This window comes from Pseudophryne corroboree, chromosome 3, assembly GCF_028390025.1.
Source record: "Pseudophryne corroboree isolate aPseCor3 chromosome 3, aPseCor3.hap2, whole genome shotgun sequence".
NCBI classification, from domain to species: domain Eukaryota; kingdom Metazoa; phylum Chordata; class Amphibia; order Anura; family Myobatrachidae; genus Pseudophryne; species Pseudophryne corroboree.
Window position 1 is genome coordinate 130,269,359 of NC_086446.1, and position 25,049 is coordinate 130,294,407.

Sequence of the window (25,049 nt, forward strand, 5' to 3'; positions counted from 1 at the left end):
ATGACTAAGGCAGGGGTGACGTGTAGAGTTGGTGACTGAGGCAGGGGTGACAGAGACAGTGGGTGACTGAGGACGTGGTGACTGGGAGATAGTGGGTGACTGAGGAAGGGGTGACACATAGAGTTGGTGACTGAGGCAGGGGTGACAGAGAGATAGTGGGTGACTGAGGCAGGGATGACAGGTAGAGTTGGTGACTGAGGCAGGGTGACAGAGTTGGTGACTAAGGCAGGGGTGACAAGTAGAGAGTAGATGAATAAGGCAGGGGCAACAGGGAGATAGTGGGTGACTGAGGCAGGGGTGACAAGTAGAGAGTAGATGACTGAGGCTGGAGTGAAAGGGAGATAGTGGTTGAATGAGGCAGGGGTGAAAGGGAGATAGTGGGTGACTGAGGCAAGGAAAACAAGGAGATAGTGGATGACTGTGACAGGGGTGACAAGTAGAGAATAGATGACAGAGGTTGGGACTACAGGGAGATAGTGGGTGATTGATTCAGGGGCGACAGGGAGATAGTGGGTGACTGTGGCAGGTGTGACAGGGAGACAGTAGGTAACTGAAGCAGGGGTGACTGGGAGATAGTGGGTGACTGAGGCAGGGGTGATAGGGAGATAGTGGGTGACTGAGGCAGGGTTGACAAGTAGAGAGTAGATGCCTAAGGCAGGGGTGATGTGTAGAGTTGGTGACTGAGGCAGGGGTGACAGAGAGATAGTGGGTGACTGTTGCAGGGGTGACAGGTAGAGTTGGTGACTGAGGCAGGTGTGACAAGTAGAGAGTAGATGACAGAGGCTGGGGCTACAGTGAGATAATGGGTGACTGAGGCAGGGGTGACAAGTAGAGAGTAGAGGACTAAGGCAGGGGTGACAGGTAGAGTTAGTGACTGAGGCAGGGGTGACCGGGAGATAGAGGGTGACTGTGGCAGGGTTGACAAGTAGAGAGAAGATGACTGAGGCAGGGGTGACAGGGAGATAGTAGGTGACTGAGGATGGTGGGACTTGGAGATAGTGGGTGACTGAGGCAGGGGTGACAAGTAGAGAGTACATGACAGAGGCTGGGGCTACAGTGAGATAGTGGGTGACTCAGGCAGGAGTGACAAGTAGAGAGTAGATGACTAAGGCAGGGGTGAAGTGTAGAGTTGGTGACTGAGGCAGGGGTGACAGGGAGATAGTGGATGACTGTGGCAGAGGTGACAGGTAGAGTTGGTGACTAAACCAGGAGTGACAAGTAGAGAGTAGATGACAGAGTCTGGGGCTACAGTGAGATAGTGGGTGACTTAGGCAGGGGTGACAAGTAGAGAGTAGAGGACTAAGGCAGGGGTGACAGGTAGAGTTGGTGACTGAGGCAGGGGTGACCGGTAGATAGTGGGTGACTGTGGCAGGGTTGACAGGTAGAGAGAAGATGACTGAGGCAGGGGTGACAGGGAGATAGTGGGTGACTGAGGACGGTGGGACTGGGAGATAGTGGGTGACTGAGGAAGGGGTGACAAGCAAAGAGTAGATAACTAAGGCAGGGGTTATGTGTAGAGTTGGTGACTGAGGCAGGAGTGACAGAGAGATAGTGGGTGACTGTGGCAGAGGTGACAGGTAGAATTGGTGACTGAGGCAGGGTTGACAAGTAGAGAGTAGATGACAGAGGCTGGGGCTAAAGTGAGATAGTGGGTGACTGAGGCAGGGGTTACAAGTAGAGAGTAGATGACTGAAGCAAGGGTGACAGGGACACAGTAGTGACTGAGGACGGGGGGACTGGGAGATAGTGGGTGACTGAGGCAGGGGTGACTGGGAGCTAGTGGTAGACTGAGGCAGGGAGACAGTGGGTAACTAAAGTAGGGGTGACAGGGAGATAGTGTGTGACTAAGTCAGGGGTGACAAGTAGAGAGTAGATGACTGAGGCAGGGGTGAAAGGGAGATAGTGGGTGACTGAGGCAGGGGTGAAAGGGATCTAGTGGGTGACTGAGGCAGGTGAGACAAGGAGATAGTGTGACTGAGACAGGGGTGACAAGTAGAGAGTAGATGACTAACGTAAGGGTGACATGTAGAGATGGTGACTGAGACAGGGGTGTCAGGGAGATTGTGGGTGACTGTGGAAGGGGTGACAGGGAGACAGTAGGTAACTGAAGCAGGGGTGACAGTGAAATATTGGGTGACTGAGGCAGGGTGATAGGGAGATAGTGGGTGACTGAAGCAGGGGTGACAAGTAGAGAGTAGATGACTAAGGCATGGGTGATGTGTAGATTTGGTGACTGAGGCAGGGGTGACAGAGAGATAGTGGATGACTGTTGCAGGGGTGACAGGTAGAGTTGGTGCTGAGGCAGGTGTGACAAGTAGAGAGTAGATGACAGAGGCTGGGGCTTCACTGAGATAGTGGGTGACTGGGGCAGGGGTGACAAGTAGAGAGTAGATGACTAAGGCAGGGGTGACGTGTAGAGTTGGTGACTGAGGCAGGGGTGACAGGGAGATAGTGGATGACTGTGGCAGAGGTGACAGGTAGAGTTGGTGACTAAGGCAGGGGTATCAAGTAGAGAGTAGATGACAGAGGCTGGGGCTACAGTGAGATAATGGGTGACTGAGGCAGGGGGGACAAGTAGAGAGTAGAGGACTAAGGCAGCGGTGACAGGTAGAGTTGGTGACTGAGGCAGGGGTGACCGGGAGATAGTGGGTGACTGTGGCAGGGTTGACAAGTAGAGAAAAGATGACTGAGGCAGGGGTGACAGGGAGATAGTAGGTGACTGAGGACGGTTGGACTGGGAGATAGTGGGTGACTGAGGCAGGGGTGACAAGTAGAGAGTAGATGACTAAGGCAGGGGTTATGTGTAGAGTTGGCGACTGAGGCAGGGGTGACAGAGAAATAGTGCGTGACTGTGGCAGGGGTGACAGGTAGAGTTGGTGACTGAGGCAGGGTTGACAAGTAACATAGTATCTGAGGTTGAAAAAAGACAATAGTCCATCGAGTTCAACCTATTTGTGGTGTCCTATGCATGATGATTTGACTAAAATTTCTGACTGATGCTGCTGTCAGCCATTGCATTTTATCCCCATTTATAGTAACTATAATGCATGACTATGCACCATACCCCTGGATATCCTTATCCAATAGGAATTTATCTAACCCATTCTTAAAGGTGTTGACAGATTCCGCCATTACAACTCCCTCGGGCAGGGAATTCCAAACACGTATTGTCCTTACCGTGAAAAAAGCCTTTATGCCGTATTGTGCGGAATCTCCTCTCCTCTAACCTGAGCGAGTGTCCACGAGTCCTCTGTGTTGATCTAACCAAAAACAGGTCCCGCGCAAGCTCTGTGTATTGTCCCCTTATATGTTTGTAGATGTTGATCATATCCCCTCTTAGTCTCCGCTTTTCCAATGTAAACATGCCTAGTCTTTCAAGCCTTTCCTTGTATTCCATCGTCTCCATGCCCTTAATTAGTTTGGTCACCCTCCTCTGTACCTTTTCAAGCTCCAGGATATCCTTTTTGTAGTACGGTGCCCAGAATTGTACACAGTATTCAAGGTGTGGCCTCACTAGTGATTTATATAACGGGAGTATAATACTCTCGTCCCTAGCATCAATACCCCGTTATCACTGACCTGGTCGAAGGGTGTTGTGGACTCGGGGCTTTTTCCGGTGACAGGGAAGAGGAACCGCTACTGGGTCGCAATAGAGATGGCCGGATGTAGGTCTTCTTCATACAGGATGAAGACGGTAAGTAGGAAGCACGGAGGAATAATGAAGGTCTCCTGAAAAACAAGACTAGTGAAAGTGCTGAGTGCTGAGGTACAGAGATGCTGGTATTATTGAGGTGCTGAAGGCACTGAGGTGCTGAGACACCGAGGTACTGAGGTGTTGGAGTTCTGTGATACTAAGGTGCAGAGGCTCCGAGGTGCTGAGGTTCTATGGTGCTGAGGCACCGGAGTGCTGAGGAACAGAGGCACTGAGGTGCCGAGGTACTGAGGTGCTGATGGCGCTCAGGCGCCTTGGTGGCACGGAGGTGCGTAATGGCGCTCGGGCGCTTGGAGGCACGGAAGTGCGTGATGGCGCTCGGGCGCTTGGAGGTGCGTGATGGCGCTCGGGCGCTTGGAGGCACGGAGGTGCGTGATGGCGCTCGGGCGCTTGGAGGCACGGAGGTGCGTGATGGCGCTCGGGCGCTTGGAGGCACGGAGGTGCGTGATGGCGCTCGGGCGCTTGGAGGCACGGAGGTGCGTGATGGCGCTCGGGCGCTTGGAGGCACGGAGGTGCGTGATGGCGCTCGGGCGCTTGGAGGCACGGAGGTGCGTGGAGACACTGGAGACACTGGGACACTGGAGACACTGGGACACTGGAGACACTGGAGACACTAGGACACTGGAGACACAGCGGAAAATAGGAACAAGGGAGCTCTGGAAATCACTGCTTCTGACAAGCAGGACGATGATACACAGGCGCCGGCTCCCTGCTCGGCGTCTGGCTTTGAACCTCCCGCCTTGGTCTGATTGGCGGAGCGGGCAGATGACGTCAGCCCCGCTCCGCCTACCTAATCTAAAGCAGCATGGCGGCGCCCTCGCTCCGGGAGCCGCCGGAGAGACCCGCCGACCCGACGCCGGACCCCCGAGGCCGCCGGAGGGGAGAGACGCCAGGCCATCCAGGACACCCGCAGCGGTAAGCGCGGCCGCCGCTGCCCGCGGGGTGTGACAGTACCCCCTCCTCCAGGAGTGGCCCCTGGACACTTTCCGGGTTTAGTTGGATGTCTGGAATGGAAGATTCGAACCAGTCGGGGAGCCATTACCTCAGTAGCATTGATCCAACTTCTCTCTTCAGGACCATAACCTTTCCACTCTACCAAGTACTGTAATTTCTTATGAAAATAACGAGAGTCAAGAATAGCTTTGATTTCAAATTCTGTCCCAGCTTCAGACACAGTAGTAGTTGGCCTAGGAGATGCTGAGTGGAACCGATTTAGAATGAGGGGGCGGAGGAGAGAGACGTGGAAGGAGTTTGGAATTCGAAGGTGGGAAGGCAACTCCAATTTGCAAACGACCGGGTTCAAGACTTGCCGCACTGAGAAAGGACCAATGAACCTTGGGGCAAATTTCATGGTGGGTACTTTCAAACGAAGATTGCGGGTAGAGAGCCATACCTTGTCACCAACCTTATATTGAGGAGCTGCTCGTCATTTCCTATCCGCAAAGAATTTATAGCGACCGGAAACCCTCTTAAGATTGGCATGAACTCGGCTCCAAATTTGAGTGAAATGTCGAAGAGTTGAGGCTGCAGCAGGAACTTCTTCTGGAGGACAAATGGGCAACTCCGGAACTTGGGGATGAAATCCATAATTAATAAAGAATGGAGACTCACCAGTAGAAGAATGATAAAAATGGTTGTAGGCAAACTCAGCCCACGGCAACAACTCCACCCAGTTATCTTGAGAAGGAGAAAGGTAAATACGGAGAAAAGTCTCTAGATCCTGATTGACGCGTTCAGTTTGCCCATTAGTCTGTGGATGGTAAGCAGAAGAGAATTTGAGCTTAATTTGTAGAGTTGAACAGAGGGCTCTCCAGAATCTCACTGTAAACTGTACTCCCCGATCTGAGACTATTTCCAGAGGTAACCCGTGCAGGCGGAAATGCTCTTGGATAAATAACAGGGCCAACTTGGAAGCGGAGGGTAATCCGGTCAACGGAATAAAATGTGCCATCTTAGAGAATCGGTCAATGATCACCCAAATGGTGTTATGACCCTTAGAGAGCGGTAATTCAGTAACAAAGTCCATCGAGATATGAGTCCAAGGCCTTTTAGGAATGGACAAAGGATGCAACAAACCCGTAGGCGGCAGACGTGGAGTTTTGTGCTGAGCACATTGAGGACACGAATTGACATACTCTTGAACATCTTTTTTCATAGTGTCCCACCAGTATGATCTTCGCAGAAATTCCCACATTTTCTGAATTCCCGGATGACCAGAAAACTTAGAAGTGTGTGCCCACTGCAACAGTCTTGGTCGAAATTTAACTGGTACCGACATTCTTCCCGGAGGAGGGCCCAACCTAGTGGGAGCTGCAGAAATAGAGATGGGACTGAGGATTAATGCCTTCCCCATAGTATTCTCCTCATCGGAAGCCATCACTGAACAGGATAGGGCATCCGCCTTGGTATTTAGAATTCCAGCCCGATACTTGATGATAAAGGAAAATCTGGTAAAGAAGAGCGCCCATCTCGCCTGACGGGGTTCAAACATTGGGCCGTCTTTAGATACAGTAAATTCTTGTGGTCCGTAAAAATTGTAATTAAGTGTTTAGCACCCTCCAGAAGATACCTCCATTCTTCCAACGCAGATTTAATTGCCAGTAGCTCTTTGTCTCCGATGGAGTAATTTAGTTCAGCAGGGGAGAACTTGCGAGAATGAAACCCACACGGATGCAACTTCCCATCTGAGGCGTATTGCGAGAGTACAGCACCTATGCCTACCGTGGAAGCATCAACCTCCAAAAAGAATGGTTTTAGGAAATCTGGCTGCTGAAGTACGGGAGCAGATATAAAGGCGGTCTTCAACTGTTTGAACGCTGCTATTGCTTCAGAAGGCCAATTGCTTGGGTCAGCCCCTTTTTTAGTCAGAGCCGTAATAGGTGCCACGATGGTAGAGAAACCTCTTATAAATTTCCGATAATAATTTGCGAATCCTAGAAATCGTTGCACTGCTTTTAAGGAAAGAGTTTGAGTCCAATCCCGGATGGCCGAAAGTTTCTTCGGATCCATACGCAATTCAGTTCCAGAAATAATGTAGCCCAAAAATGAAATAGAAGGAACCTCAAAGGTGCACTTGGAGATCTTGCCATAAAGATGATTCTTGCGCAACCGAAGGAGTACTTCCTTAACTTGTAGTCGGTGCTCAGAAAGATTCTTAGAAAAAATCAAAATGTCATCCAAATAGACTACTACATTCAGATACAACATATCCCGAAAGACTTCATTAATGAATCCTTGAAAGACAGCGGGGGCGTTGCTGAGGCCAAATGGCATTACCAGGTACTCATAATGCCCATCTCTCGTATTGAAAGCCGTCTTCCACTCATCTCCTTGACGAATACGTATCAAGTTGTATGCTCCTCTTAAGTCAAGCTTAGTAAATACTCGAGCTCCACGCACTCTATCGAAAAGCTCTGTGATGAGCGGCAGAGGATACTTGTTTTTAATGGTGACTTCATTTAAACCACGATAGTCGATGCATGGTCTCAGCCCTCCATCTTTTTTCTTTACAAAGAAGAAGCCAGCTCCCGCTGGAGAAGTGGAGGGACGGATGAAGCCCTTCTGCAAATTCGACTTAATGTACTCAGACATAGCTTGTGTCTCTGGAACCGACAAAGGATAAGTGCGACCTCGAGGCGGTATTTTCCCAGGAATGAGCTCAATGGGACAGTCCCAAGCCCTATGCGGAGGTAATTTATCAGCCGCCTGTTCCGAGAAGACATCCAAAAACTCTCGATAAGCCTCAGGAACTAACTCCACGTCCAACTTGGCCGACGCACGGAGTGGAACGACAGGAGTAAGACAATTCAATCGGCAGAAAGGACTCCAAGAAATTATTTGTGTCGACCCCCAGTCGACATGAGGGTTGTGTAGCCTGAGCCAGGGAAAACCCAAAACGAGATCATGAGACATTTCCTGAATAACTAGAAACTTCAGTTGTTCATGATGTAAAGCTCCCACTTGTAGCTGAATTGACTCAGACTGACTCGTAATCAAGGCGTTAGGAATTTGAACCCCGTTAATGGCTGTAATAGTAATAGGTCGTTCGACCAACTGTAATTTCAAACCCAAACTCTGGGCGCAGGAAAGAGAAATAAAATTCCCCGCAGCACCTGAATCCAAAAGAGCCATAACGGTCTTGACTTTTGTTTTAGTAGACAAAGATACTGAGAGTAAACAGTCCACTTCTAGAGAAGATTGAGAAACCACACCCAGCTTGACTTCCCCGGAACAGGCTAGGATTGCCCGTTTCCCGGGCGAGCTTTGCAAGACTTGAGGAAGTGATCCGCGGCTCCACAGTAGAGGCAAAGTTTGTTCTCACGCCGACGCTGTCGCTCCTCTGGAGACAGTCGAGACCGATTAATCTGCATGGGTTCGTCTGGAGCTGTCGTAACCGATGGTTTAGACGGAGGAGCCCGGAATCTGCACCGATCAGACCGAGAACGTTCGCCAACTCGTTCCTGCATGCGGAGATCCACTTTCACACAGAGCGAGATCAACTGTTCCAAGGAATCTGGCAAATCTCTTGTAATCAATTCGTCTTTAAGACGGTCGGACAGCCCGTTCCAGAAAGCGGCCCGTAAGGCATCATTATCCCAGCGCAATTCGGAAGCTATGGTCTGAAAATGAAACACATACTGACCCACTGAACGAGAGCCTTGTCGAACTCTAAGAAGATCTGAAGAGGCAGCGGCCGTTCTGCCAGGCTCATCAAAGATCCGGCGGAAAGATGAGATGAAATTAGTGTAGTTGGAAACCAAAGGATCAGATCGCTCCCATAAAGGAGACACCCATTCCAACGCTGAACCCTCAAGCAAGGAAATAATGTATGCTACTTTGGATCGATCCGTGGGAAAATTGTGTGCGAGGAGTTCAAACTGCACCTCGCACTGGTTAAGAAAACCACGGCAATTCTTCGGGTTGCCGTTGTAGCGAGAGGGAGTGGGAAGCTGAAGGCGTGACCTGGTACCGGACACTGCGTGAGCATTAACAGGAACGACTGCCGGAGTGGGTACTGGAGCTGGAACTGGAACTACTGAAGCCAGGGAAACCTGAATTTGATCCAACCTGCCGGATAGCTCTTGGAGATACCGCATCACCTGGTTTTGCGCCGCTTCCTGACTCTGTACACGGGAAACCAGATCTTGGATGGCACTTGCTTCTGGGTTCCGATTCCCCGGGTCCATGTGGCCTGTGTATACTATCACTGACCTGGTCGAAGGGTGTTGTGGACTCGGGGCTTCTTCCGGTGACAGGGAAGAGGAACCGCTACTGGGTCGCAATAGAGATGGCCGGATGTAGGTCTTCTTCATACAGGATGAAGACGGTAAGCAGGAAGCACGGAGGAATGATGAAGGTCTCCTGAAAAACAAGACTAGTGAAAGTGCTGAGTGCTGAGGTACAGAGATGCTGGTATTATTGAGGTGCTGAAGGCACTGAGGTGCTGAGACACAGAGGTACTGAGGTGTTGGAGTTCTGTGATACTAAGGTGCAGAGGCTCCGAGGTGCTGAGGTTCTATGGTGCTGAGGCACCGGAGTGCTGAGGAACAGAGGCACTGAGGTGCCGAGGTACTGAGGTGCTGATGGCGCTCAGGCGCCTTGGTGGCACGGAGGTGCGTGATAGCGCTCGGGCGCTTGGAGGCACGGAAGTGCGTGATGGCGCTCGGGCGCTTGGAGGCACGGAGGTGCGTGATGGCGCTCGGGCGCTTGGAGGCACGGAGGTGCGTGATGGCGCTCGGGCGCTAGGAGGCACGGAGGTGCGTGATGGCGCTCGGGCGCTTGGAGGCACGGAGGTGCGTGATGGCGCTCGGGCGCTTGGAGGCACGGAGGTGCGTGATGGCGCTCGGGCGCTTGGAGGCACGGAGGTGCGTGGAGACACTGGAGACACTGGGACACTGGGACACTGGAGACACTGGAGACACTGGGACACTGGAGACACTGGAGACACAGCGGAAAATAGGAACAAGGGAGCTCTGGAAATCACTGCTTCTGACAAGCAGAACGATGATACACAGGCGCCGGCTCCCTGCTCGGCGTCTGGCTTTGAACCTCCCGCCTTGGTCTGATTGGCGGAGCGGGCAGATGACGTCAGCCCCGCTCCGCCTACCTAATCTAAAGCAGCATGGCGGCGCCCTCGCTCCGGGAGCCGCCGGAGAGACCCGCCGACCCGACGCCGGACCCCCGAGGCCGCCGGAGGGGAGAGACGCCAGGCCATCCAGGACACCCGCAGCGGTAAGCGCGGCCGCCGCTGCCCGCGGGGTGTGACACCCGTTTTATGCATGCTAATATCTTATTAGCCTTCTTTGCTGCAGTCCTACTTTGGGTACTACTGCTTAGCTTGCTATCTATGAGGACACCTAAGTCCTTTTCCAGTACAGAATCCCCTAATTTTACCCCATTTAGTAGGTAGGTGTAATTTTTGTTCTTGTTACCACAGTGCATTGCCTTACACTTGTCTGTGTTGAAGCGCATTCTCCATTTGGCTGCCCATGCTTCTAATTTAACTAAGTCGTTCTGAAGAGACTCGGCATCCTCCTCTGTATTTATAGCCTTACACAATTTGGTATCATCTGCAAAAATTGACACCATGCTCTCTAGACCTTCTGTAAGGTCGTTAATGAAAATATTGAATAATAGCGGTCCTAATACTGAGCCTTGCGGCACACCACTTAGCACTTCAGTCCAAGTTGAAAAAGATCCATTAACCACAACGCGCTGCTTCCTATTATCTAACCAGTTTTTGACCCAAGTGCATATTGTGCTTCCTAGCCCTGATTCTTGTAGCTTGTAGATAAGTCTCATGTGTGGTACAGTATCGAACGCTTCGGCAAAGTCTAAAAAGTTTACATCCACGTCTTTACCCTGATCTAGGTTTGCGCTTACTGTTTCATAAAAGCCAAGTAAGTTGGTATGACAGGATCTGTCCTTCATAAACCCATGTTGATTCCTTTTAATGACCTTATTGGTTTCAAGGAACTTCTGAATACTATCTCTTAGAATACCTTCCAATACTTTCCCCACTATAGATGTAAGACTAACTGGTCTATAATTACCTGGTTCAGCTTTACTTCCCTTTTTGAATATAGGCACTACTTCCGCTATACGCCAGTCTTTGGGAACCATACCTGATATAACTGAATCCTCAAAGATCAAAGATAGCGGTTTTGCCAGTTCAGAGTGAAGCTCCATTAGAACCCTTGGATGAATACTAGTGATGAGCGGGTTCGGTTTCTCGGAAACCGAACCCCCCGAACTTCACGCTTTTTACACGGGTCCGAGGCAGACTCGGATCTTCCCGCCTTGCTCGGTTAACCCGAGCGCGCCCGAACGTCATCATCCCGCTGTCGGATTCTCGCGAGGCTCGGATTCTATCGCGAGACTCGGATTCTATATAAGGAGCCGCGCGTCGCCGCCATTTTCACACGTGCATTGAGATTGATAGGGAGAGGACGTGGCTGGCGTCCTCTCCGTTTAGAGTAGACTAGAGAGTAGTAGAGACACTTGATTTACTAATTTTGGGGAGCATATTAGGAGTACTACTTGCTGATAGTGTGACCAGTGACCACCAGTTTAATTAATCCGTTCTCTGCCTGAAAAAAAACGATACACAGTGTGACACAGACACATACCATATCTGTGCTCAGCCTCAGTGTGCTGCATCATCTATGTAATACTGTATATCTGACTGTGCTGAGTGCTCACTGCTCACACAGCTTAATTGTGGGGGAGACTGGGGAGCAGTTATAGCAGGAGTACATATTTTAACAGTGCACACTTTTGCTGCCAGAGTGCCACTGCCAGTGTGACTGACCAGTGACCACTGACCACCAGTATATTGTGATTGTCTGCCTGAAAAAGTTAAACACTCGTCGTGTGGTGTTTTTATTCTATAAACGCATTCTGCTGACAGTGTCCAGCAGGTCCGTCATTATATAATATATACCTGTCCGGCTGCAGTAGTGATATATATATATTTTTTATGTCATTATCATCCAGTCTATATTAGCAGCAGACGCAGTACGGTAGTCCACGGCTGTAGCTACCTCTGTGTCGGCAGTCGCTCGTCCATCCATAATTGTATACCACCTACCCGTGGTGTTTTTTTTTTTCTATCTTCTTGATACTAGTAGCTTACTTTAGGAGTCTGCAGTGCTGAGCTGACAGTGTCCAGCAGGTCCGTCATTATATAATATATACCTGTCCGGCTGCAGTAGTGATATATATATATATATATATTTTATATCTCATTATCATCCAGTCTATATTAGCAGCAGACGCAGTACGGTAGTCCACGGCTGTAGCTACCTCTGTGTCGGCAGTCGCTCGTCCATCCATAATTGTATACCACCTACCCGTGGTGTTTTTTTTTTTTCTATCTTCTTGATACTAGTAGCTTACTTTAGGAGTCTGCAGTGCTGAGCTGACAGTGTCCAGCAGGTCCGTCATTATATAATATATACCTGTCCGGCTGCAGTAGTGATATATATATATATATTTTATATCTCATTATCATCCAGTCTATATTAGCAGCAGACGCAGTACGGTAGTCCACGGCTGTAGCTACCTCTGTGTCGGCAGTCGCTCGTCCATCCATAATTGTATACCACCTACCCGTGGTGTTTTTTTTTTTTCTATCTTCTTGATACTAGTAGCTTACTTTAGGAGTCTGCAGTGCTGAGCTGACAGTGTCCAGCAGGTCCGTCATTATATAATATATACCTGTCCGGCTGCAGTAGTGATATATATATATATTTTTTTTATATCATTATCATCCAGTCTATATTAGCAGCAGACGCAGTACGGTAGTCCACGGCTGTAGCTACCTCTGTGTCGGCAGTCGCTCGTCCATCCATAATTGTATACAACCTACCTGTGGTGTTTTTTTTTTTTCTATCTTCTTGATACTAGTAGCTTACTTTAGGAGTCTGCAGTGCTGACAGTGTCCAGCAGGTCCGTCATTATATAATATATACCTGTCCGGCTGCAGTAGTGATATATATATATTTTTTATGTCATTATCATCCAGTCTATATTAGCAGCAGACGCAGTACGGTAGTCCACGGCTGTAGCTACCTCTGTGTCGGCAGTCGCTCGTCCATCCATAATTGTATACCACCTACCCGTGGTGTTTTTTTTTTTTTCTATCTACTTGATACTAGTAGCTTACTTTAGGAGTCTGCAGTGCTGAGCTGACAGTGTCCAGCAGGTCCGTCATTATATAATATATACCTGTCCGGCTGCAGTAGTGATATATATATATATTTTTTTTATATCATTATCATCCAGTCTATATTAGCAGCAGACGCAGTACGGTAGTCCACGGCTGTAGCTACCTCTGTGTCGGCAGTCGCTCGTCCATCCATAATTGTATACCACCTACCCGTGGTGTTTTTTTTTTTTCTATCTTCTTGATACTAGTAGCTTACTTTAGGAGTCTGCAGTGCTGAGCTGACAGTGTCCAGCAGGTCCGTCATTATATAATATATACCTGTCCGGCTGCAGTAGTGATATATATATATTTTTTTTTTATATCATTATCATCCAGTCTATATTAGCAGCAGACGCAGTACGGTAGTCCACGGCTGTAGCTACCTCTGTGTCGGCAGTCGCTCGTCCATCCATAATTGTATACTACCTACCTGTGGTGTTTTTTTTTTTCTATCTTCTTGATACTATTAATAGCTTACTTTAGGAGTCTGCAGTGCTGAGCTGACAGTGTCCAGCAGGTCCGTCATTATATAATATATACCTGTCCGGCTGCAGTAGTGATATATATATATTTTATATCTCATTATCATCCAGTCTATATTAGCAGCAGATGCAGTACGGTAGTCCACGGCTGTAGCTACCTCTGTGTCGGCAGTCGCTCGTCCATCCATAATTGTATACAACCTACCTGTGGTGTGTTTTTTTTTTCTATCTTCTTGATACTAGTAGCTTACTTTAGGAGTCTGCAGTGCTGACAGTGTCCAGCAGGTCCGTCATTATATAATATATACCTGTCCGGCTGCAGTAGTGATATATATTTTTTTTTTATATCATTATCATCCAGTCTATATTAGCAGCAGACGCAGTACGGTAGTCCACGGCTGTAGCTACCTCTGTGTCGGCAGTCGCTCGTCCATCCATAAGTATACTAGTATCCATCCATCTCCATTGTTTACCTGAGGTGCCTTTTAGTTGTGCCTATTAAAATATGGAGAACAAAAATGTTGAGGTTCCAAAAATAGGGAAAGATCAAGATCGACTTCCACCTCGTGCTGAAGCTGCTGCCACTAGTCATGGCCGAGACGATGAAATGCCAGCAACGTCGTCTGCCAAGGCCGATGCCCAATGTCATAGTACAGAGCATGTAAAATCCAAAACACCAAATATCAGTAAAAAAAGGACTCAAAAATCTAAAATAAAATTGTCAGAGGAGAAGCGTAAACTTGCCAATATGCCATTTACCTCACGGAGTGGCAAGGAACGGCTGAGGCCCTGGCCTATGTTCATGGCTAGTGGTTCAGCTTCACATGAGAATGGAAGCACTCAGCCTCTCGCTAGAAAAATGAAAAGACTCAAGCTGGCAAAAGCACAGCAAAGAACTGTGCGTTCTTCGAAATCACAAATCCACAAGGAGAGTCCAATTGTGTCGGTTGCGATGCCTGACCTTCCCAACACTGGACGTGAAGAGCATGCGCCTTCCACCATTTGCATGCCCCCTGAAAGTGCTGGAAGGAGCACCCGCAGTCCAGTTCCTGATAGTCAGATTGAAGATGTCAGTGTTGAAGTACACCAGGATGAGGAGGATATGGGTGTTGCTGGCGCTGGGGAGGAAATTGACCAGGAGGATTCTGATGGTGAGGTGGATTGATTAAGTCAGGCACCCGGGGAGACACCTGTTGTCCATGGGAGGAATAGGGCCATTGACATGCCTGGTGAAAATACCAAAAAAATCAGCTCTTCGGTGTGGAAGTATTTCAACAGAAATGCGGACAACATTTGTCAAGCCGTGTGTTGCCTTTGTCAAGCTGTAATAAGTAGGGGTAAGGACGTTAACCACCTCGGAACATCCTCCCTTATACGTCACCTGCAGCGCATTCATCATAAGTCAGTGACAAGTTCAAAAACTTTGGGCAACAGCGGAAGCAGTCCACTGACCAGTAAATCCCTTCCTCTTGTAACCAAGCTCACGCAAACCACCCCACCAACTCCCTCAGTGTCAATTTCCTCCTTCCCCAGGAATGCCAATAGTCCTGCAGGCCATGTCACTGGCAATTCTGACGAGTCCTCTCCTGCCTGGGATTCCTCCGATGCATCCTTGCGTGTAACGCCTACTGCTGCTGGCGCTGCTGTTGTTGCTGCTGGGAGTCGATGGTCATCCCAGAGGGGAAGTCGTACTCGTAAGACCACTTTTACTACTTCCACCAAGCAATTGACTGTCCAACAGTCCTTTGCGAGGAAGATGAAATATCACAGCAGTCATCCTGCTGCAAAGCGGATAACTGAGGCCTTGGCATCCTGGGCGGTGAGAAACGTGGTTCCGGTATCCATCATTACTGCAGAGCCAACTAGAGACTTGTTGGAGGTACTGTGTCCCCGGTACCAAATACCATCTAGGTTCCATTTCTCTAGGCAGGCGATACCGAGAATGTACACAGACCTCAGAAAAAGACTCACCAGTGTCCTAAAAAATGCAGTTAACCACGGACATGTGGACAAGTGGAGCAGGGCAGGCTCAGGACTATATGACTGTGACAGCCCACTGGGTAGATGTATGGACTCCCGCCGCAAGAACAGCAGCGGCGGCACCAGTAGCAGCATCTCGCAAACGCCAACTCTTTCCTAGGCAGGCTACGCTTTGTATCACCGCTTTCCAGAATACGCACACAGCTAAAAACCTCTTACGGCAACTGAGGAAGATCATCGCAGAATGGCTTACCCCAATTGGACTCTCCTGTGGATTTGTGGCATCGGACAACGCCAGCAATATTGTGTGTGCATTAAATCTGGGCAAATTCCAGCACGTCCCATGTTTTGCACATACCTTGAATTTGGTGGTGCAGAATTATTTAAAAAACGAGAGGGGCGTGCAAGAGATGCTGTCGGTGGCCAGAAGAATTGCGGGACACTTTTGGCGTACAGGCACCACGTACAGAAGACTGGAGCACCACCAAAAACGCCTGAACCTGCCCTGCCATCATCTGAAGCAAGAAGTGGTAACAAGGTGGAATTCAACCCTCTATATGCTTCAGAGGTTGGAGGAGCAGCAAAAGGCCATTCAAGCCTATACAACTGAGCACGATATAGGAGGTGGAATGCACCTGTCTCAAGCGCAGTGGAGAATGATTTCAACGTTGTGCAAGGTTCTGCAACCTTTTGAACTTGCCACACGTGAAGTCAGTTCAGACACTGCCAGCCTGGGTCAGGTCATTCCCCTCATCAGGCTTTTGCAGAAGAAGCTGGAGACATTGAAGGAGGAGCTAACACAGAGCGATTCCGCTAGGCATGTGGGACTTGTGGATGGAGCCCTTAATTCGCTTAACAAGGATTCACGGGTGGTCAATCTGTTGAAATCAGAGCACTACATTTTGGCCACCGTGCTCGATCCTAGATTTAAAACCTACCTTGGATCTCTCTTTCCGGCAGACACAAGTCTGCTGGGGTTCAAAGAACTGCTGGTGACAAAATTGTCAAGTCAAGCGGAACGCGACCTGTCAACATCTCCTCCTTCACATTCTCCCGCAACTGGGGGTGCGAGGAAAAGGCTCAGAATTCCGAGCCCACCCGCTGGCGGTGATGCAGGGCAGTCTGGAGCGACTGCTGATGCTGACATCTGGTCCGGACTGAAGGACCTGACAACGATTACGGACATGTCGTCTACTGTCACTGCATATGATTCTCTCCCCATTGAAAGAATGGTGGAGGATTATATGAGTGACCGCATCCAAGTAGGCACGTCAGACAGTCCGTACTTATACTGGCAGGAAAAAGAGGCAATTTGGAGGCCCTTGCACAAACTGGCTTTATTCTACCTAAGTTGCCCTCCCACAAGTGTGTACTCCGAAAGAGTGTTTAGTGCCGCCGCTCACCTTGTCAGCAATCGGCGTACGAGGTTACATCCAGAAAATGTGGAGAAGATGATGTTCATTAAAATGAATTATAATCAATTCCTCTGTGGAGACATTGACCAGCAGCAATTGCCTCCACAAAGTACACAGGGAGCTGAGATGGTGGATTCCAGTGGGGACAAATTGATAATCTGTGAGGAGGGGGATGTACACGGTGATATATCGGAGGATGATGATGAGGTGGACATCTTGCCTCTGTAGAGCCAGTTTGTGCAAGGAGAGATTAATTGCTTCTTTTTTGGTGGGGGTCCAAACCAACCCGTCATTTCAGTCACAGTCGTGTGGCAGACCCTGTCACTGAAATGATGGGTTGGTTAAAGTGTGCATGTCCTGTTTATACAACATAAGGGTGGGTGGGAGGGCCCAAGGACAATTCCATCTTGCACCTCTTTTTTCTTTCATTTTTCTTTGCGTCATGTGCTGTTTGGGGGGTGTTTTTTGGAAGGGCCATCCTGCGTGACACTGCAGTGCCACTCCTAGATGGGCCAGGTGTTTGTGTCGGCCACTAGGGTCGCTTAGCTTACTCACACAGCTACCTCATTGCGCCTCTTTTTTTCTTTGCGTCATGTGCTGTTTGGGGAGTGTTTTTTGGAAGGGCCATCCTGCGTGACACTGCAGTGCCACTCCTAGATGGGCCAGGTGTTTGTGTCGGCCACTAGGGTCGCTTAGCTTACTCACACAGCTACCTCATTGCGCCTCTTTTTTTCTTTGCGTCATGTGCTGTTTGGGGAGTGTTTTTTGGAAGGGCCATCCTGCGTGACACTGCAGTGCCACTCCTAGATGGGCCAGGTGTTTGTGTCGGCCACTAGGGTCTCTTAGCTTACTCACACAGCTACCTCATTGCGCCTCTTTTTTTCTTTGCGTCATGTGCTGTTTGGGGAGTGTTTTTTGGAAGGGCCATCCTGCGTGACACTGCAGTGCCACTCCTAGATGGGCCAGGTGTTTGTGTCGGCCACTAGGGTCGCTTAGCTTACTCACACAGCTACCTCATTGCGCCTCTTTTTTTCTTTGCATCATGTGCTGTTTGGGGAGTGTTTTTTGGAAGGGCCATCCTGCGTGACACTGCAGTGCCACTCCTAGATGGGCCAGGTGTTTGTGTCGGCCACTAGGGTCGCTTAGCTTACTCACACAGCTACCTCATTGCGCCTCTTTTTTTCTTTGCGTCATGTGCTGTTTGGGGAGTGTTTTTTGGAAGGGCCATCCTGCGTGACACTGCAGTGCCACTCCTAGATGGGCCAGGTGTTTGTGTCGGTCACTAGGGTCGCTTAGCTTACTCACACAGCTACCTCATTGCGCCTCTTTTTTTCTTTGCGTCATGTGCTGTTTGGGGAGTGTTTTTTGGAAGGGCCATCCTGCGTGACACTGCAGTGCCACTCCTAGATGGGCCAGGTGTTTGTGTCGGCCACTTGGGTCGCTTAGCTTAGCCATCCAGCGACCTCGGTGCAAATTTTAGGACTAAAAATAATATTGTGAGGTGTGAGGTGTTCAGAATAGACTGAAAATGAGTGGAAATTATGGTTATTGAGGTTAATAATACTTTGGGATCAAAATGACCCACAAATTCTATGATTTAAGCTGTTTTTTAGGTTTTTTTGAAAAAAACACCCGAATCCAAAACACACCCGAATCCGACAAAAAAAATTCGGTGAGGTTTTGCCAAAACGCGTTCGAACCCAAAACACGGCCGCGGAACCGAACCCAAAACCAAAACACAAAACCCGAAAAATTTCCGGTGCTTATCACTAATGAATACCATCGGGCCCTGGTGATTTATTAATCTTTAAATGTTTTAATCGGTCACAGACTACTTCCTCGCTTAAATAAGTACCTATCAGTGTGATATTCTCATTATTGAGATTGTGTGTCAGTCCCTGAATTGGGTCCTCTCTAGTGAATACTGTTGAAAAAAACTCATTTAGTGTGTCCGCTATGTCATTATCATTTTTGCTTAAGACTCCCAACTTGTCTTTTAAAGGGCCTATACTCTCCTTTTTTAATCTCTTGCTATTAATGTATTTAAAGAATTTTTTGGGATTCGCTTTGCTTTCCTTTGCTACTAGTTTTTCAGTTTCTACTTTAGCCGCTCTTATTTCCTTTTTGCAATTTTTGTTACATTCCTTATAGTGCTGAAATGACTCTGCTTCCCCGTCAGATTTGCATTTTTTAAATGCTCGCTTTTTCTTGCCCATAAGTTCCTTAATCTTTTTGTTAAGCCACATCGGTTTATGATTTTTATTCCCTTTTTTGCTACTCATAGGAATATATTTGAGTGTATTTTTAGCTAGCAGGAATTTTAGTACCTCCCATTTCTCCGTAGTATTTTTTCCTAAAAACAAACCTTCCCATTCAATATCCCTGAAAAATACCCTCATCTTTTCAAAATTTGCTTTGCTAAAGTTTAAAGTCCTAGTTGAGCCAGTAGAGGGCTGTTTGTAGAAACTGATATTGAATGTGACCATATTGTGGTCGCTGTTTCCTATGGGTTCCCCTACTATAATACCCGATACCAAATCCTGATTGTTTGTTAATACCAGGTCTAAGATTGCATTGTACCTAGTTGGTTCCTCAATTAGTTGGACTAAGTAGTTATCATTTAGTGTGTTTAAAAACATATTGCCCCTAGCAGTATCACATGAATCGTTTTTCCAGTTTATCTCTGGATAGTTAAAATCTCCCATCACTACTATGTCTCCTACTCCTGCTGCTCTTTCAATTTGCTTTAGTAACAATTCATCATCAGATGCGTTGATACCAGGCGGCCTATAGCATACACCCAATACTAACTTTTTTATTCCTTTTTCCCCGCATGCAATTTCTACCCATAATGTCTCAACAGTGTCTACAGTCCCCTCCTGAATATCTTCCCATATATTAGGTTTTAAAAACGGCTTTACGTACAGACAATCCCCTCCACCCTTTTTATTTAGTCTGTCTCTCCTAAACAGTGTATAGCCCTCTAGATTGACTGTCCAATCATGAGATTCATCCCACCAAGTTTCAGTAATGCCTATAATATCATACTGTTTGCTTGCTGCAAGTATTTCTAGTTCACCCTTTTTACCAGTAATGCTTCTGGCGTTTACATACATACAACTAAGATAAGTATTTTCCCTTGCGTTAGGGACATCTTTCACCTTATGTGGCAAGGATGACCTGTAATCGTCATTGGTTAGTGCTTTGGTAAAATCCTTTTTAGTACCCATGTTAGTAACCTTACCGCCTGCTCTTACCCTCCCCCCAACTTCTCCCCCATTTCGTTTACTACCGCCATCCCCACTATTCTCACTGCATGACCCGTAGTTTCTAGCTAAACCCTCCCCGCAGGCTCCTAGTTTAAAATCTCCTACAACCTTCTAACAATCCTTCCCCCCAGCACCGCTGCCCCCTCCTCAGTCAGGTGCAATCCGTCACGACAAAAGAGATGGCGCCTGACTGAGAAGTCCTCCCAGTGTTCCAGGAACACAAACCCCTCTTTCCTGCACCAATCCCTAAGCCACACATTTACCTCCCTAATCTCCCTCTGCCTCCCTGGACTAGCGCGTGGCACGGGTAATAATTCTGAGGATATTACCTTAGATGTCCTTGCCTTCAGTTTCTTTCCTAAGTCCCTATAGTCTTTCTTAAGGACATCCCACCTTCCGCTAACTTTGTCATTGGTGCCAACGTGCACCAAGACCGCCGGGTCTTTGCCAGCCCCTCCCAACAATCTATCTACCCAGTCCGCGATGTGCCGTATCCGAGCACCCGGGAGACAACAGACTGTACGGCGATCACGGTCCCGGTAGCAGATTGCCCTATCTGCCTTCCTGATGATAGAATCCCCTACCACCACCATTTGACTAGGTACCTCTCTATCTTTTATCCCAACCGCGCCAGAGGGACCGCACCTCTGGATGCTAGAGGGAGCAGTCTCCTCCAGCACAGTCATTTCTTCACTATCATCCTCCGATTCCTCGTCCAATCGGGCAAATTTGTTCGGGTTTGATAGTTCGGAGATGTCGTGCCTCCCCCTCTTTTTCTTCCTTCTAACTGTGACCCAACTGGCTACCTGATCATCATCCTCTTCTACCAGTGACCCCTCCCGCAACTCCTCCACCGTTCTGTCTAAACTACGCTCGAGATTGTGAATCTCCCTCAGTCGCGTAACGGTTTGCTCTAGATCAGTTACCTGGGCTTCCAGGGCAACCATTCGCACACACCTCGTGCAGATGTATTCACACTGGGCGGGTAGCTCCAGGTGTGCATACATCTTGCACGACATGCACTGAGTGAGGTCCTCAATCACAGCCCCTCCCATATTGTTTGCAAGGTCTAACTCCCTGTTACACTCAAAGAAAAAGCGGCAAAAATAAAAAATAGAAGACAAGCAATCTCACTTATACAATAATTAAGCTGGCTTATACTTATCTATCTTTGTGCGGTTCTTGGTCCTTCACTTTTATGCAGCCGTAGTACTCTCTCCTGCGGCACCTATACTCCACTTAGCAGTTACAGTTGTTCCAGCTCACTGCTCCTCCTTTTCACTCGGCTTCCAGCTCCTGATAAGATAAAAAAAAAAAAAACTGCCCGTCACACCCGCACAATCACAGCCCCTCTGCTACTCCAAGTAAGAGACCCTCTCACTCACTCACAAGGTCATCCCCTTGCAGCCTCACCAGAAGTTTAATGGTACTGTAAATGTGTGTTCCTGATTGTGTATTATAAAACTCACCATTTTCTGTATACTAACTCACCTTTTTGCTGTTTACAACTCACACGTAGAAATCCCAGCAGCACTTAAGAGACAAGCCCCACCAAGTAGAGAGTAGATGACAGAGGCTGGGGCTACAGTGAGATAGTGGGTGACTGAGGCAGGGGTGACAAGTAGAGAGTAGATGACTGAGGCAGGGGTGACAGGGAGATAGTAGGTGACTGAGGACGGGGGGACTGGGAGATAGTGGGAAACTGAGGCAGGGGTGACAGGGAGACAGTGGGTGACTGAAGCAGGGGTGACAGGGAGACAGTGGGTGACTGAGACAGGTATGACAGGTAGAGTTGGTGACTGAGGCAGGGTGACAGAGTTGGTGACTGAGGCAGGGGTGACAAGTAGAGAGTAGATGACTAAGGCAGGGGCAACAGGGAGATAGTGGGTGACTGAGGCAGGGGCGACAGGGAGATAGTGGGTGAATGTGGTAGGGTTTACAATTAAAGAGTAGATGACTGAGGCTGGGGTGAATGGGAGATAGTTGGTGACTGAGGCAGAGGTGAAAGGGAGATAGTGGGTGACTGAGGCAGGGGAGACGAGGAGATAGTGGGTGACTGAAGTAGGGGTGACAGGGAGACAGTGGGTTTCTGAAGCAGGGGTGACAAGTAGAGAGTAGATGACTGAGGCTGTAGATGAGATGTAGATTTGGTCACTGAGGCAGAGGTGACAGGGAGATAGTGGGTGACTGAGGCAGGGGAGACAAGGAGATAGTGTGACTGAGGCAGGGGTGACAAGTAGAGAGTAGATGACTAACGTAAGGGTGACATGTAGAGTTGGTGACTGAGGCAGGGGTGACAGGGAGATAGTGGGTGACTGAGGAAGGGTTGACAATTAGAGAGTAGATTACTGAGGCTGGGGTGACTGGTAGATAGTGGGTGACTGAGGCAGGGGTGACAGGGAGACAGTAGGTAACTGAAGCAGGGGTGACAGGGAGATAGTGGGTGACTGAGGCAGGGGTGATAGGGAGATAGTGGGTGACTGAAGTAGGGGTGACAAGTAGAGAGTAGATGACTAAGGCAGGGGTGACGTGTAGAGTTGGTGACTGAGGCAGGGGTGACAGAGAGATAGTGGGTGACTGTTGCAGGGGTGAAAGGTAGAGTTGGTGACTGAGGCAGGTGTAACAAGTAGAGAGTAGATGACAGAGGCTGGGGCTACAGTGAGATAGTGGGTGACTGAGGCAGGGGTGACAAGTAGAGAGTAGAGGACTAAGGCAGGGGTGACAGATAGAGTTGGTGACAGAGGCAGGGGTGACCGGGAGATAGTGGGTGACTGTGGCAGGGTTGACAAGTAGAGAGAAGATGACTGAGGCAGGGGTGACAGGGAGATAGTAGGTGACTGAGGACGGTGGGACTTGGAAATAGTGGGTGACTGAAGCAGGGGTGACAAGTAGAGAGTAGATGACTAAGGCAGGGGTGACGTGTAGAGTTGGTGACTGAGGCAGGGGTGACAAAGAGATAGTAAGTGACTGTTGCAGGGGTGAAAGGTAGAGTTGGTGACTGAGGCAGGTGTGACAAGTAGAGAGTAGAGGACTAAGGCAGGGGTGACAGGTAGAGTTGGTGACTGAGGCAGGGGTGACCGGGAGATAGTGGGTGACTGTGGCAGGGTTGACAAGTAGAGAGAAGATGACTGAGGCAGGGGTGACAGGGAGATAGTGGGTGACTGAGGAAGGGGTGACAAGCAGAGAGTAGATAACTAAGGCAGGGGTTACGTGTAGAGTTGGTGACTGAGGCAGGAGTGACAGAGATAGTGGGTGACTGTGGCAGGGGTGACAGGTAGAATTGGTGACTGAGGCAGGGTTGACAAGTAGAGAGTAGATGACTGAGGCAGGGGTGACAGGGACACAGTAGGTGATTGAGGACGGGGGGACTGGGAGATAGTGGGTGACTGAGGCAGGGGTGACTGGGAGCTAGTGGTAAACTGAGGCAGGCAGACAGTGGGTAACTGAAGTAGGGGTGACAGGGAGATAGTGTGTGACTAAGTCAGGGTTGACAAGTAGAGAGTAGATGACTGAGGCAGGGGTGAAAGGGAGATAGTGGGTGACTGAGGCAGGGGTGAAAGGGAGCTAGTGGGTGACTAAGGCAGGGGAGACAAGGAGATAGTGTGACTGAGGCAGGGGTGACAAATAGAGAGTAGATGACTATCGTAATGGTAACATGTAGAGTTGGTGACTGAGGCAGGGGTGACAGGGAGATAGTGGGTGACTAAGGAAGGGGTGACAAGGAGATAGTGGGTGACTGAGGCAGGGAAGACAAGGAGAAAGTTGGTGACTGAGGCAGGGGAGACAAGGAGAAAGTGGGTGACTGAGGCAGGGGTGACAGAGATAGTGGGTGACTGAGGACGGGGTGACTGGGAGATAGTGGGTGACTGAGGAAGGGGTGACACGTAGAGTTGGTGACTGAGGCAGGGATGACAGAGAGATAGGTGGTGACTGAGGCAGGGATGACAGGTAGAGTTGGTGACTGAGGCAGGGGTGACAAGTAGAGAGTAGATGACTAAGGCAGGGGTAACAGGGACACAGTAGGTGACTGAGGACGGGGGGACTGGGAGATAGTGGCTGACTGAGGCAGGGGTGACTGGGAGCTAGTGGTAGACTGAGGCAGGGAGACAGTGGGTAACTGAAGTAGGGGTGACAGGGAGATAGTGTGTGACTAAGTCAGGGGTGACAAGTAGAGAGTAGATGATTGAGGTAGGGGTGAAAGGGAGGTAGTGGGTGACTGAGGCAGGGAAGACAAGGAGATAGTGTGACTGAGGCAGGTGTGACAAGTAGAGAGTAGATGACTAACATAAGGGTGACATGTAGAGTTGGTGACTGAGGCAGGGGCTACAGTGAGATAGTGGGTGACTGAGGACGGGGTGACAAGTAGAGAGTAGATGACTAAGGCAGGGGTGACGTGTAGAGTTGGTGACTGAGGCAGGGGTGACAGAGAGATAGTGGGTGACTGAGGCAGGGATGACAGGTAGAGTTGGTGACTGAGGCAGGGTGACAGAGTTGGTGACTGAGGCAGGGGTGACAAGTAGAGAGTAGATGAATAAGGCAGGGGCAACAGGGAGATAGTGGGTTACTGAGGCAGTAGTGACAAGTAGAGAGTAGATGACTGAGGCTGGAGTGAAAGGAAGTTAGTGGGTGAATGAGGCAGGGGTGAAAGGGAGATAGTGGGTGACTGAGGCAAGGAAAACAAGGAGATAGTGGATGACTGTGACGGGTGACAAGTAGAGAGTAGATGACAGAGGTTGGGACTACAGGGAGATAGTGGGTGACTGATGCAGGGGCGACAGGGAGATAGTGGGTGACTGTGGCCGGTGTGACAGGTAGACAGTAGGTAACTGAAGCAGGGGTGACTGGGAGATAGTGGGTGACTGAGGCAGGGTTAACAAGTAGTGAGTAGATGACTAAGGCAGGGGTGATGTGTAGAGTTGGTGACTGAGGCAGGGGTGACAGAGAGATAGTGGGTGAATGTTGCAGGGGTGACAGGTAGAGTTG